At 42.2% G+C, this 14,041-nt stretch overlaps 1 protein-coding gene across 9 annotated transcripts in view; it reads left to right on the top strand.

The window, feature by feature from the left end:
• The first annotated feature begins 1,804 nt into the window (after window positions 1–1,804).
• The window catches only part of HYCC1 (hyccin PI4KA lipid kinase complex subunit 1), a 95,117-nt gene continuing 82,880 nt past the window's right edge, over window positions 1,805–14,041 (top strand). For 3 of the 9 annotated variants that reach the window (XM_050938651.1, XM_050938650.1, XM_050938647.1), the window contains exons 1-3: window positions 1,930–1,950; window positions 2,672–5,185; window positions 8,443–8,499. The gene's annotated coding sequence lies outside the window, so the exon portion shown is untranslated. The other 6 variants (XM_050938653.1, XM_050938648.1, XM_050938654.1 and 3 more) reach the window with 6 other exon arrangements.

The raw sequence follows: 14,041 nt of genomic DNA, 5'->3' as shown, positions 1-14,041 counted from the left end.
AGTGACTCATTAAATCCTTATTAATCCTTGAAACTACTATGTAGATGTATTTTTCATGATTAATACATAATCTTCATAACACTTTTACAAATGATTAAGTACCTTTAATTTTATTTTAAATTAGTTCTTTATGATAATCCAAATGGTTACTCATAAAACAAAATGACTGTGCAAAAAAATTAATTTTGTCTTGTTCCTCACCACTGTAACAGCAAAAATTTTACCTTATCACTTAATTTTAGCTTTTTAAAAGTGAAGTATCTTTTCTTTTTACAGTGTAAGTTTTGGAAGTATAAAGTGTCTGTGATAGAAGAAAGCCTTATTTATGATTGATGCAAAGTTGAAATCCTCCATCACAGTTGTTTCATTTCCAAGGGGTTGGTAAGAAGACACTACATATGTACAAAAAAGTTGAAAACGCTGATCAATACTTAACATTTATTCTTTATAAAGGGAAGAGATTAAAGGTGAGGTGTTCTCATTAAGGCTTCTGAATGTACCACGTAAGGCAGTCAGCACTTCCATTTTAAGCATCTATTTGTCAGGGCTGTGTAACTCGTATTTCACATCACTTTAAGTAATAAATTGCCTACATTGTCAACCCTATTTTTATTTCTGAACAATTATCAAAATTGGTTGAGATGTAGAGAACAGTAAAATAAGTATATGTGTGTGTTCATGCTACGACACCAATGCCTGAACACTGACTGAAAGTTGAAATTAACACATTTCAGGCCTATTGGTCGTTAGTGGGGTTTTTTAATTCACGGAAATTTTCCATCCTTTTTTGAGCTCCAAATCTGAGATCATTTTTATCTTGAGTTAAAATTTTGTTTTTGCCAAGTTGTATCTTAAAATGAAAGCATCAGTCCTTAAAGTGGATCAAACTCTTTCTTCCTGAAATTTCATTACGATAATATTTTGTCTGAGTAAGAAATGTTTCCTGAACCTGTGGTGAATGATATCAGGGAGTGTAGAGCTAATTGGTTATTGTTAATAATTTATGTTACAGTTTAAGTGTACATGGTTCACATTGTTTGGTAGCCAGTGTACTTGCCCTGATTTAAATGCACAACAAAAAGTAAGAGAACTAGGCACAACAGAACATATAGGAATGGGCTTGTGGCCACTACAATTGCTATACTACATAGACTAGCTAGCTTTAAGAATGGTTATTAAAGGAGGAGCTGGTATGTATTGTACAGATATAGAACCTGGCAGTTCAGCGCAAGATCCTTGGTGGTTTGGATCCCATTTTGTGGTTTGGGCCTATCTCTGATTAAGAGTGAGGCTAAGGTAATGTATTTGCTTCTATTAGTTCCCCTGCAATCCATGCCTTAAGGCTGTTGAGGCCTCTAATGTTTATGGGCTCCATCATCGGAAGGGCTGAACCCCTGCTGTAAGATGCTGAGCCCCTCCACTCCCAGCCATCCAGGCAGCTCAGCATCTCACAGGATCACGTTCCCGTGTCACTGTCAAGGCACCAGGCCCCAGTGACCTGAGAGAACAGAGCAGCTGCACCAGCAGGAGGACGGAAAAGACACACTCACAGCCCCTGACCCCAGAACACTAGAGGCTGACTGGACCCTCTGCTGTCAATCAGATGTCGAGAGAAGTTGGAAACCACGCCCACAGCCTGTATCCCCGCCCACACACCCCACCCCGTCCCTCTTGTCCCCCTCTCCCCCCCAACAGGACAGATCCAACCAGTGGAAAAAGGAGGGAGGAGCCCGTTCTAAATCCCACCCTCTGTGCCATCCCATAGGCTAGCGTGACTGCTCGTCGCCTCAGCATTGGCTGACACCGCAGCCAGGCAGGGACAGGCTGGGCGGGGTCGGCCTCTCACTTTCCCACCTCGCCGCCAGGCAGCCCCCGAAGCTAGTAAGTCAGTGAGCGGAGGAGAGGTGGCGTTACGGGGTGAGGGAGCGGCGGCGCCGTTGGGCGGGAGGGGTGAGTCTGACTAGCTGAGGGAACTTTTCTTGGCGGGGCTGGGAGTCTTTGGCCGTTGGGACTGTTAGAACCGCCGGGTAACGGCAGCTTGGGGAGGTCCCGGGTCCGAGAGCTGTTAGGCGCTCCCTGCAGCGGGGTCCCCCCTCTTCCCCGCCGCCGCGCCTGGGGTGTCCCTGCCCGACGGGCTTCAGAGTGCGGGTGCTCCGTGCTGCTGCTGCCCCGGCATGGCCCTGGGCTGGGGCGCCCTGACCCGAGGCGGCGGGGGCGCTGCCCGGCTCTAAGCCGGCGGCAGGGGTCAATCTGCGGAGCTACCGAGCCCGGCTGGCCTGGGTCATCACAGCGGCTAGGACTGACCCGATCGCTCGTGCTGGGCTTGGAGCGCGTGGTCCCGGCGCCCTCGCAGCGAGACGAGAGGGTCTCAGGCTCTGCCGCAAGGCGTTTGCCGGGCGCCTGGGGCTGGCGGGGCTGGGAGCGCTGCCCCCGCGATGTGCCCGCACAGCGCCCCGACAGGCAGCCAGGGACCCCCTCCGCTCGCGCTTGACAGATGGGAAAGCGGAGGCACAGGCAGCCTAAGTCACTTGCCCATCGTCTCACAAGGAGTCTGGCCCAGCGGCCTGCGCGTGTTTCACTTTAGGAGCGGGCTTGTGGAGCGTGTGTGTTGCCTTGGGGCGCTTTGGTTATCAGCACTGGTGACTCTGATCTCTTGTTCACATCTTCACAGGTTGAGAGTCCCCGAGTCTCTTGGTCTCCTTTCACACAGAGGTGGAGTCATGGGACCAGAGAGATAGGGGATGGTCTTGCTGAGACTGCTTATTAATAAATAGCTGTACATATCCATCTGGTTTCACAAAACGTAGAAAAGACAGCTTGTGCCTTGAAGGGCTTGCAGTCTGCTACAGACAAGACAAAGACTCTGTTGCTATTTATCTCTTCTGTTACACTAGGATGAGTGTTTCAAATGTCACTTGTGATGTGCTGTTATTTGTAGAATTTATGCTTATACTCAATTATTAGTCTCTACTTCCTCTGTCACTTCTGTTTGTGTTTTTGTTTAAGCATCTGCAATTATAACTTTTTATGGAAAGATTTAAAAACCAATCTGGTGCTCTGCTGGTTACATTAGTGAAAGCAGATTAATTTTCACTAATCTTTCCAGCGCATTTCCTCTTTTGCATTGATTTCAGTCCACTCAGGCAGGTATGTGAAGGTAGCAGAAAGAACTGTAGTTGGTGGCTGGGTTTGCTTCTATGCAGACTTCTTTATCCAGTTGCTTGCACATTAAATTCAGGTAACTTACATTTTGTGCTTTGTGTACTTAACATTTTTTGAAAGGCAGAGATCAATGTCAGTAGACTTTTTTAAAGTCTCTAACCCTGGAAACCATTACACTTGTCTCTCTTCTCATCTAATTTTATCTCTGCCTTGAAAAGCGTTTGGAAGGATTTTCCATTCAGAAGTGTCAGATGGCCGACTGCTATATTTTCACACATTTGGAGGGTTTGTGTAACTTCTCCAATTTGATACTAACTTTCACAATTTAGATTGTTCATAATGAAATCAGTGTTTTGGGAGTTTGTCCTTTGAGAAGATGGAAATGGATGAGTAAAAGATGCAGGTGCCTGTTTAATGGCTACTTTTTGAGTAGTCTTGATAGTTGCAAGTTCAGACTTCAAAATAGGTACAAACAAATTGTATGTCAAAGAATAATTGTGAAGCAGACTGCTGTAACATTGGTAGTTATTTTAGTGAGATCTGACAAACATTTTTATTATAAAACAGGATGGTGGAAACTGACCCCTCTAGAAGGTTTTTCTTCTTACAGATTGTAGTCTATTTTTGGGTTACAAGCTGATTTTAACAAATGAATACATTTGGAATATGCTTTAATCCAGTATTTCTCAACCTATTCACCATTGTGGGCCACATGTGTAGCTCTTTGTGTTATGTGGGTCACATCCATACAATATATATACTACCTGTATGGAACTGAGAGTGTCATGTGGGCCACACCTCTGTGCCGAATGGGCTGCAAGTGGGCTGTGGGGTGAGAACCACCGCTTTAGTCCACTCTTCATAGAATATCTTTCCTCTAACATATCAGGTTTAATTCTCTGATGTTGTTTTGAAAGGGAAATCTTTCTTCAGTTTTGTTGCTATGGTGGTGGGGAATACCACTATAAAGCTTGGTTTAATTTCCAGGGCGTTTTAATTCCTAAGATGAAATTTTATTAACAGTAAAATACTTTAAGTGTAATTTGAGGGGGACAGTTTCTTTGTCTTAATTTCTTTGGCATACTTTCCTTCACTGTAAGAAAACACAGCATAAATCTTTCTTCCAAAATGGAGATTTTGTTTTGTGTGTGGTACCAAAAATACCAATCACAAGATAATTTTTTTTTTTAACAAAACTAATGGCAATTTGCATCTATAGTGTTTTGTTGGCTGTATTTCTAAGTGTAGTAGTTCTTTTGATTTCAGTATTGAGGTGCATTTTAATAGATCAAACTAAACTGTAAAGGAATATCTTTTTCTCCTGTATTAAGCTTTCACTGGTGGTGGTGATATATTTCTGGTCTGCCTGTTGGCTCCCCTGCCCCATTTCTTTTGTTTCTATCAAGAGATTGTGCCACAGGAAGATTGACAAATAATCAGGAACAGCTGGATACTTACTCTCTTAAGCCCCAACCTTGCAGAGACTTTTAAACTTTTAACAGTATATAAAGTTAAGCAACCCATGTGCTTAAGTTGTTGTAAGATCAGGGACTTAGATGGCATCTTGTTTGCACTGTGCTTAACATAATGAGACTGGCCAAAACCCATGATTGGGGGCCCCCCTTATAGTTACTGCAATACAAATTGTTAATAATAGAACTGTTTTCTTTGTGTACAGAATTGAACAACGTTGTGATATGTGCATGCCTTGGACATGTTCCTTTCAGGCAGGTGGTAACAGATGCTTATGCCTCTGTCTGGTCATTTGTGTGTTGTATGTTGTCTGTATGACAACAAAACGCTATTTGGATACTGAACCAGGTGCCAGTCGAAAGGTTGCAAAATGTGCAAGAGAATCTACAGGAAGAAACAAAACAATAGAGGGGTGGGGAGTGGCAGCCTGCTTATGAATGAAGTCAAAGGATGGAATTTGTATATATTGGGAGACAAGCTGACAGCGTGCCTGCCTCGTGAAAGGAGAATCACAGCCTAGCCTGTCTGTGAAATGCTGCAGGACCTTTGGGTGAGCATTACTCTACTTTACAAAGTATCTAGTTAGTTAAGTCTAGGTTCTAGAATGTGTGTTAGGATTTTGTTTTATATGTAAACATTTGTTTTCAATCCTACTACTTGCTATTACTTGAATATTTGTGCTGTGTTTAAATAAACTTATACTTGATTTCAATATAAATGTATCAAAGTGTTGTGTGTTAAGTGGAGAGAGAATCTTAAGTGGAACTGGTAAGTTGGGGTGTACTGTTTCTTTAGAAGCAAGAAATTGGTTAATACTGTGAGTGTTCAGTAAAACAGAGGCTGGACACTGAGCATCTCCTTCGAGGGTTAGACTGTGCCTATTGCTAACCTGTAGAACTGGAGCTGGTGAGGCCTAGAGAGGAGTGCTTGTGTTGCCATGGCCGTTGCATTTGGGGATATGACCCATGGAAGGCACAAAGCTTCCTCATGCTAAGGGCATGTGGTAGTGAGGTGCCTCACAATCCTGGGTATCCTGGGAAGTATCACAGTTGTCTACTAAAAATCGCACTTTAATTCAGTGGCTTGTCAAGAACATTCAGCACTGGTCTGAAACCTATAGGAGTGTCCATACTAGGAAAAAAGTGTATTTTTACAATATTGGCTAGTGGGTTAGGAGAGAGCTTAGTGTTTTCCTTGACCTGCTAACACATGTTAAAATATCAGCTGTGTTGCCCACACTATTAGAGAGAGGAAGTGGGGGAAAAAAACGTAACTAGTTTCGAGACTGACCTTGATAAGTTTATGGAGAGGATCTTATAATCAGACTGCTTACAATGGCATGTAACTGATCTGCAATTGCTAGTAGCAAATATCTCCAGTGGCCAGTGATGGAACAATAGAGAGGGATCTGAGTTACTACAGACAATTTTTCCCAGGTGTCTGACTGCTGGGTCTTGCTCATGTGCTCACTGTGTAACTGATCACCATATTTAGGCTCGGGAAGGAATTTCCCCATAGTCAGATTACGTATATGAGAACGGCTATACTGGATCAGACCAAAGGTCCATCTATCCCAGTATCATGTCTTCCGACAGTGGCCAATGCCAGATGCCCCAGAGGGAATGAACAGAACAGGTAATCAAGTGATCCATCCCCTGTTGCCCATTCCCAGCTTCTGCCAAAGAGAGGCTGGGGACACCATCCCTGCCCATCCTGGCTAATAGCCATTGATGGACCTATCCTTTATTCATTTATCTAGTGCTTTTTTGAACCCTGTTACAGTCCTGTTATAGATTGGCAGAGACCCTTGGAGTTTTTCATGTTCCTCTGCAGCCATGGTCACTTGCAGATTTAAACTAGTGTAACTTGAAGTCTTTAAATCATGATTTGAGGATTTCCATAACTCAGCCAGAAGTTATTGGTCTATTACAGGAGTGGGTGGGTGAGGTTCTGTGGCCTGCGATGTGTGAGGGCTCAGATTAGATAATTATGCTGATCTCTTCTGGCCTTAAAGTCTGAGTCCCTGAGTCTCACCAACAGAAGTTGGTCCAATAAAAGATGTCTCTCTCATATCCTGGGACTGACATGGCCATAACAACATTGTCTGCACTATGATTTTACTTTTGTACTAGGCCTGATCTACTCCTAAACTTAGGTGAATTCTTCCATCAACCTAGCTACTGACTCTAAGGCCACGTCCAGACTAGGAAATAAAATCGATTTTAGATACGCAACTTCAGCTACGAGAATAACGTAGCTGAAGTCGAATTTCTAAAATCGAGGTACTCACCAGTCTGGACGGGGCGGCATCGATGTCCGCGGCTCTCCGCGTCGATTCCGGAACTCCGTTCGGATTGATGGAGTTCCGGAATCGATGTAAGCGCGCTCGGGGATCGATACACCGCGTCCAGACTAGACGCGATATATCGATCCCCGAGCAATCGATTTTAACCCGCCGATGCCGCGGGTTAGTCTGGACGAGGGCTAAGAGATGGATTACCTACATCAACGGGAAAAAATGCCATAAATTGCAGGAAGCATCTACATTAGAGCACTGTAGCTATGCAGCCGTAGGTGCTGTAGTGTAGACATGGTAGTTAACCCATGGTAAAAATGCATCTTTTTTCCTAGTTAAGATGAGGCCTAAATGTATAGAATATATTTACCAATTATGCCTCCCATAATAGCAGATGCATAGTTTTGAGGAATTTGCATGAATTATAACGGGAAAAACAGTAATTTTAAAGCAGAGCTTTTCTATAAAAGTTAAGGTATTGGGAGCATTCTTGATACTTGAGCTTTTAAAGTGAAATCTAAATTTTTAATTGAGACTTGAATGTTAAAGTTGCTGGATGTATAAAGTACACTAGAACTCAGGCACCTATCAGGATTACACTAGACACTCTACAAAAACATGAAGACACTGCTATTGTCCCGAACAATTTACAGTTTAATTTAATTGATCAGCTGACCATCATTAATGGATTGATCTTTATACAAGATAGCACCCACTGGAGTCAATGTGGAATTTTGTCAGTCTCAGGACCACAAGATTGGACCCAAAATACGTTATGTGCTATGGGAGTTTATGCAGGTAACGTGTGAATCACTGTGCACTGGAAGGAGTATAATTCAAAGATTGGCATTAGTTGTCAAGCACTCCATCTTCCAGAAGTAATATGCGTAAAGTTTAAATAAGATATTATCAAATGGTATCATGGTACTTCATATTGATACAGTCATCTAAATCTTTATACTGTACATGCTGCTTCTAGCATTTTATTGGAATCTAGAAGGCAGGGTCCAAATTATAATTGCTTCTATTTTTACCCCTTAAATTTGGAAAACTGGCTGAACCAATGTGAATTACTTTATGCTCAATGGTTTAAGTGATGATATATAAAAAACTATTTCCAATACACGATGAGGATGTGGGTGAAAAGCAAATTTGACTTGATTCTCCCGGTGCTGTGTATTGGAAAATTATTTCTTAACATATTGTAATCTGATACTGTCTCAACTGCTCAGCTAAATTGTGGTTTTTGACTTGTTTATGGTGATGTCCACAGGCTATAATTAAAATCAGGGCTCCCTTGTGCTCAGTGATGTACAAACATATGTAAAAGACTATGAACTGTTTTAAGCAGGGACTGCCAAAATAATCAAGATGTAACTGGTGACTCTAAACCAGCATTGTAGAATGACAGTGATTGGGTTTTTTAAATGTCATAATCCACTGTTTCTGCCTTAATTTATATAATGTCAGAGAGACTCTCTTTAAAGTTTTTTACATACTTTTTTCCCTAGGCAAGGATGTCGAGACAGGTGTAAAGCCGTTTTTAAGACTTCAGTAAAGGGTAACAGGTATGCACTAGCTGTTTGTGGGCAAACTAACTTAAATGTTTATCAGTATAAACAACGTAGCCTGGACTTCAGTGACGTTAAAATTTAAGCTGTGTATTTTACCTGCTTTTTTTTTTTTTTCTTCTTCCAAGATCTTTGTATGGAATTTTCTTTGTATGCAACTTTGTTTTTGTACAGTGTGTGTGTGTAGTGTTCTCTGGTATGGGTGATTGGAGTCCATCTTTTCCTTGGTGGCCTGATTTAGTGAAATTGGCACAACTTTTGTGCGTAGACTGTCTGTCTGTTTTTAGAAATATTAGGGATGTCATCTCTGGTCTTTTCTGGTTTTGCTGGAATGAGGACCCCCTCTGCGAAAGGCTCTTATGAAGATTTATTGTGAGTTGTCACCTGAATTGAAGGAGTGAAGTGCTAAATCATATAAAAACCTTTTTTCAACAGGTATTGGGTATTGGAACTAAAGAGATAGTGACAGACTATCCCCAAATAGCATTTTGTAACTGTCTAACAATTCCTTGCTTCTCAAATGCTTCAGTTTCTTGCAATGTCATTATTTGGCTGGGTTTCAGAGTGGCTAATGTTCCAGTTGACCATAGCATTACAGCGTGAGCAAGATTTAAATTACTTTTATTTTGAATTAGAAAGTGGAGGAGCATCCTCCCCCCAACCCCATCCCTTTAGACTTTCTTTATACATAATAAACTAGTGAGAGGGCATAAGGTCGATTTCTCCCATTTGACGGTGAGTTTATTAAATGTGATCAATTTGGACTGGATCAGCTGCCTCTGTTCAAGTGGATGTGTCCTAACGGGACAAATATGAAGCTTTCTGTTTAGGGTTTTCTGACTTGAAGTGATGCAGTTGGCATGGGGAGGGAAATCTGTTCTTAAAATAAGTTTTATCTAATCTGGGAGTACAAGTACTGAAATTCCATAATAACCATTTGGCTATTGCATATTGTTGTTATAGGGCAGAGTTAAAACTGCTATGATGCCTTAATTATGCATACTGTAGCATGTTTTGAAATTCTTTTGTATAACTTGAACTATGAATTTCCTGGGTTTTATAATGCTTGGCTTTGAGATAATTGCAATGTCCCCTGTAATGCATTTTACCCTAAAGTATTGCTATATACTTTCAATTTTAATTTCATCTTAATCTAGTTTTTTTTTAACTGGGAATAGTAACTGAGGCAATTTCATGGTATCAGTAAAATGAAAAGACTTATTTATGGAAATTAGTCTTCATTGTATAGTCACTTGTAAAGCTACTGTAAGCAACCTTATGGGCATCTCTTACATTATTCCATTTGATGTCTTTGTTGACAAGCCAAGATATGATTAAAAATTGCACACAAGGGCAAATCTTCAACTGGTATCAAGTGTCATAGCTTCATTGATGTCAGTAGAGCTATGACAACTTACACCAGCTGAGGCTCTGCTCCATCTGATGGAGTTTCACTAGTATCAAGCTAGAACTAGCTGCTGGCTGATACCTTGTCACAAGGTGACATTAGCCCTTTAAGAGGGAAGCGACCTGTGTACTTGTGACTGTTAGCCTTGTTAGGCTTAAAGGAAGGTACCTGGGCCTTGAGAGAGGCAAATTAGAAGGTCAGAGCTATCTAAGACCTGGAAAGTTGGAGTCAGGCATCAGAGGTGCAGGAGAGGGCAGCCTGAGACTCTGAGACAGGAAGCAGCAAGAAAGGTGTTCCTTAGGACTGAATTTCAGGAAATCCAGTAGCGAGAACTAGAACAAAGTTGTTGGTGGGAAATGATCAAAGCTGGGGATGCTTGATGAGCAGAAGGCTTGGGCAGTGGCCCCTAGGAAAAAGGGGACGATCCAGCTTTGACAGGGGAAGGCAACCAGAATGAAAAAGTTTATTGTGTAAGGGTGGATCCCCTGAGTAGGATTAGGACTCCCAGACTAGGAGGCCTGGAGAAAGTGAACACTGCAAGAGAGGGAGCCCTCAGGGCAAAGAACTGAGTGAAGGGGTGTGGGAAGCTTGGTTGCTATCAGGCAGGGAGGTCTGGAGAGGGGACCTCTGAATCAGGGGCCAAGGGAACTGAGAGAGTGCTGCTATTGACTTTTGAGTGGGTGACTTGCTGCTGATCTCTCTGGAGAGTGGAATGGGAAATCCTGCTGAGGGTTTGTTGAAAATGGTTTTGCTCCAAGGGTTTTGGGGAAGTACTACAATGGTGCATGTGAATAAATTAAGCCCAGAGGTGGGCTTAGTCTGTCACTCAGTGTCTGATAATAGTGTTCCTTTGCATGGGCCATAGAAAGGGGAAGTCAAAGCAGGCATACTTGTGCTGCAGCGGGGATGTCCCAGATGGGGCTGCCCTATGACACACCTTTATTCTTGTAAAGGGTGCTATTTGGATATATGGTTAGAAGTGGTCAGCATCAGTTTTACATTTCATCTGACTCCACTTTGATCAATGTTACCTTTTATTACCATACTGGGGCACTGTTTGTGCTCATTTGGAAAGAAGACTCACCCACAGAATTGGCAACAGCACTTCTGCAGCATCTAGATTTTTCTTGGAAGTGTTCCACCTAAACAAGGTTACACCTAGACAAAGTTTATCTAATGAATTCTGATGTGATCACTGCCCAAGATAATCTGATTACTGGCATTTAGGCGAGTGACAGACACCACAGACTTGGTCAACTTAATGTACCCTCTCTGTGCGCACACATCATTTGAAAGCCTATTAAGTCTACTTTACAGCTCTACATCATACTTGATCTTAAAGTGATGCCATTACTGTAGAAACAGGGATAAATAGTGACCTCCATCAAGACGTTAAAATGACTACTTTGAAATATTTGCATTCATTGCTGTTAGTCATTAAACGATGTATTCTCTCAAAACAGAAGACTGAATTTCTTCATGATTTCAAAGGAATGCAATAACAATCTAAAGGGTAAAGCAAAATATAACAATACTTTTGTACAGGTATAATTGAAATGTAATTGCACTGGTGACACTTGTAGTCAACATCATTATCATAGTCTTGTTCATCATTATGATCTCTGTCCAGAATGTGTGCATTACCACAGTCTTCATTGTGTTGGCGTGTACCCAGTTCTGCGCAAGGAGGATTGTTCTGACTATAGACACTTGATTGTGAGCAACCCTTAATGGTTCAGGCACAAAGTCTTATAGAAGCGCAGATGCCATCGATCCTTTGAATAGAGGAAAATAGTTCATCATTCATGTTTTTCATCTGTATTGTAATGGTGATTCAATACCTGGTTTACCTATGTGTGAAGACATCCAAATCTTCATTTGCCAAGATGATCTTTCAACATGCTCTTCAAAACTGTCCTCATGTGGTGGAAGTTTTGCCACTGACTTAGTCTTTTTGATGGCTAGATTAGTGTGCAAGCAATTTGGGTCTCTGGGGCCCCTTTTTCTTTCTTGCTCTGGTCATACAGCACTGGTACCGACTTCTTTACTGCAGAAATTGCAGCTTGTCCATCACTCTCTACCAATTTGGCAAGGTTTCTGAGTGGTAAGTTCTCTTTGACAGCATTAAGCTTTGTTTTCCCAATACCAAATAGAGATGACAGTCACATTCTGTTAACGCATGTACAGCTGGAAGCATTTTGCAGACATCATGTTGCATATCTGAAGCAACACTTATCAGTTGCACTGGGAATGGTGCCTGTTTCAATCCACATGTTATCTGTGTGCCATTTTTGGAAAGTGGTGAACAGCAAGGACCAAACATTTGTACCAGGTGATCTAGCTACTATGGCTTCTTTGACAGCAAGAGGCCCAAAAACATATTGGCATAGATAATATGCAGAAGCTTCTTTGTGTCTACTTCTTGAGTATTGTACAAGTCTTAGGCTTATTCAAAACCTCTACTGGTAATGGACTTTGCTATTTTGCCACTAGAAAAGTCTCCAACAAGGAGAAGTGTTTGTGTTGGGTGTGCTCCTACACTTGCTGCATTTTGAACCATGCATTCAGAGGTATTATAGAAGTAAGTGCTTGTTAGATGCTACCTTTAGCAACATTTGCCATGGAGACACAGGCACTGGTGTTCACCAATCACTTGGCATATCTTGCGTTCAGCTTTAATGCTGCCTGGCGCTGTCTTGCAGTTTTCACAGAGTTACTGTTGTCATACCTGTCAAATACTTTGATTACGGAATTAGCTTTGTCAAATCCTTTTAGGACCTGCTTCAAGTACTCAGCAGCCAACTCAACAAATGTGAGGAATTAAGTCTCCAGTCATCCTTTGTATAACTGCCATGCATCTCTGATGTACACTGTGGTTTCTTCGTTGCATGCTGGTAGCTCATGGAAGCTCAAGCTGAAATAATCCAGCTAATACGCTAATTCAGCCTTGTCTATTCTTCTTATTGATCCATCAGCATGGAAGAGGGACATAGACACAAGTCCTATTGAGTAACTAAGAATAGTTGCCTTTGAAGCATCTTTTCTACATCTCGCTAAGGATAGGGCTCTGCAGAAAACAATTTCTGGACTGATAGCTTCTGTGGCTGTCTTCTGTGAAGTCTTCTTGGCTGTGTCAGCAGATGTTTTAATGCCAGATTTTTTGATGACTGAGGAAGCGGTCTTCCCCATCAGAATCAAGGGCACCTCTCGCAAATCTCTTCATTTTGTTTTTCACCAAATCTGCTATTTTCAATTGAGACTCTTGTACATCTGATGTCGCATGCAGTCCAGTAAATATGTTAATGAGAACCTCTGGATGTGACTCGGGGTGAGATGAATTTGTCATATTGTTAATGACGTGGTTGGTAAGAGCAGTAATGTGCATTTCATCCTTCTGTGCAGAGGCAAGGACTTGTTTGTGGACTTTGTCTTCATTACTACTTGGGTCATTTCTTTCTTTCATAGCTTTTGAATATTCATAATATGAAGCTGTGTATTGTCATCTTTGACACTAATATTGACCTGTGCATAAGAGTCACTGAATTAAAAACCTAATTTTAGAATATTTCAAAGGCTAGTACTGCAGGCATAGGCAATTACAGATTAAAAAGTTCTACCAGGCAGACTAGATTCTACATTTTGTATGTACAACAGCTTATAAATCAGGCCTGCACAACTCATAAAGCGGCGAGGGCCATATTACTCCAAAAGAAAACAGCTGTCTCCCCCCCCCCCCAGCGCTGCCAAAACACCCTCTTCTCCCCCCCCCCCCCCCCGTGCTACAGCTGCCCCACGGAAACAAACCTTCCTTCCCCAGCGCCGCCCTGCTGAAAGAGTGGTATTGAACCTCGCTAATATGTTATGGCTAGGCCCTAAGGTAGTATAATTAAGGTAAAAGAAAAAACTCTTTTTGCTAGAAGTAGAATCAGATCTTCCCCCCCCCCCACTTTGTAATCAGTTGCCCTGTTGAATGAATGAGGTGTGACTGTGGAAGGCAGGCACTTCCAGACAGCTGCAACCCTTGGAGAGGGGATGGGAGCCGGACCAGATCAATAGAAAAGGTCAGCCACCGACTCGTAGCTCGTCTCCTCAGCCCTCCTTCCCCACTGCCGGCTCACCTGCCCACCCCCC

The sequence above is a fragment of the Gopherus flavomarginatus genome, chromosome 2, assembly GCF_025201925.1.
Source record: "Gopherus flavomarginatus isolate rGopFla2 chromosome 2, rGopFla2.mat.asm, whole genome shotgun sequence".
Lineage (NCBI taxonomy): Eukaryota > Metazoa > Chordata > Testudines > Testudinidae > Gopherus > Gopherus flavomarginatus.
This window is presented reverse-complemented; position numbering and strand designations above follow the sequence as displayed.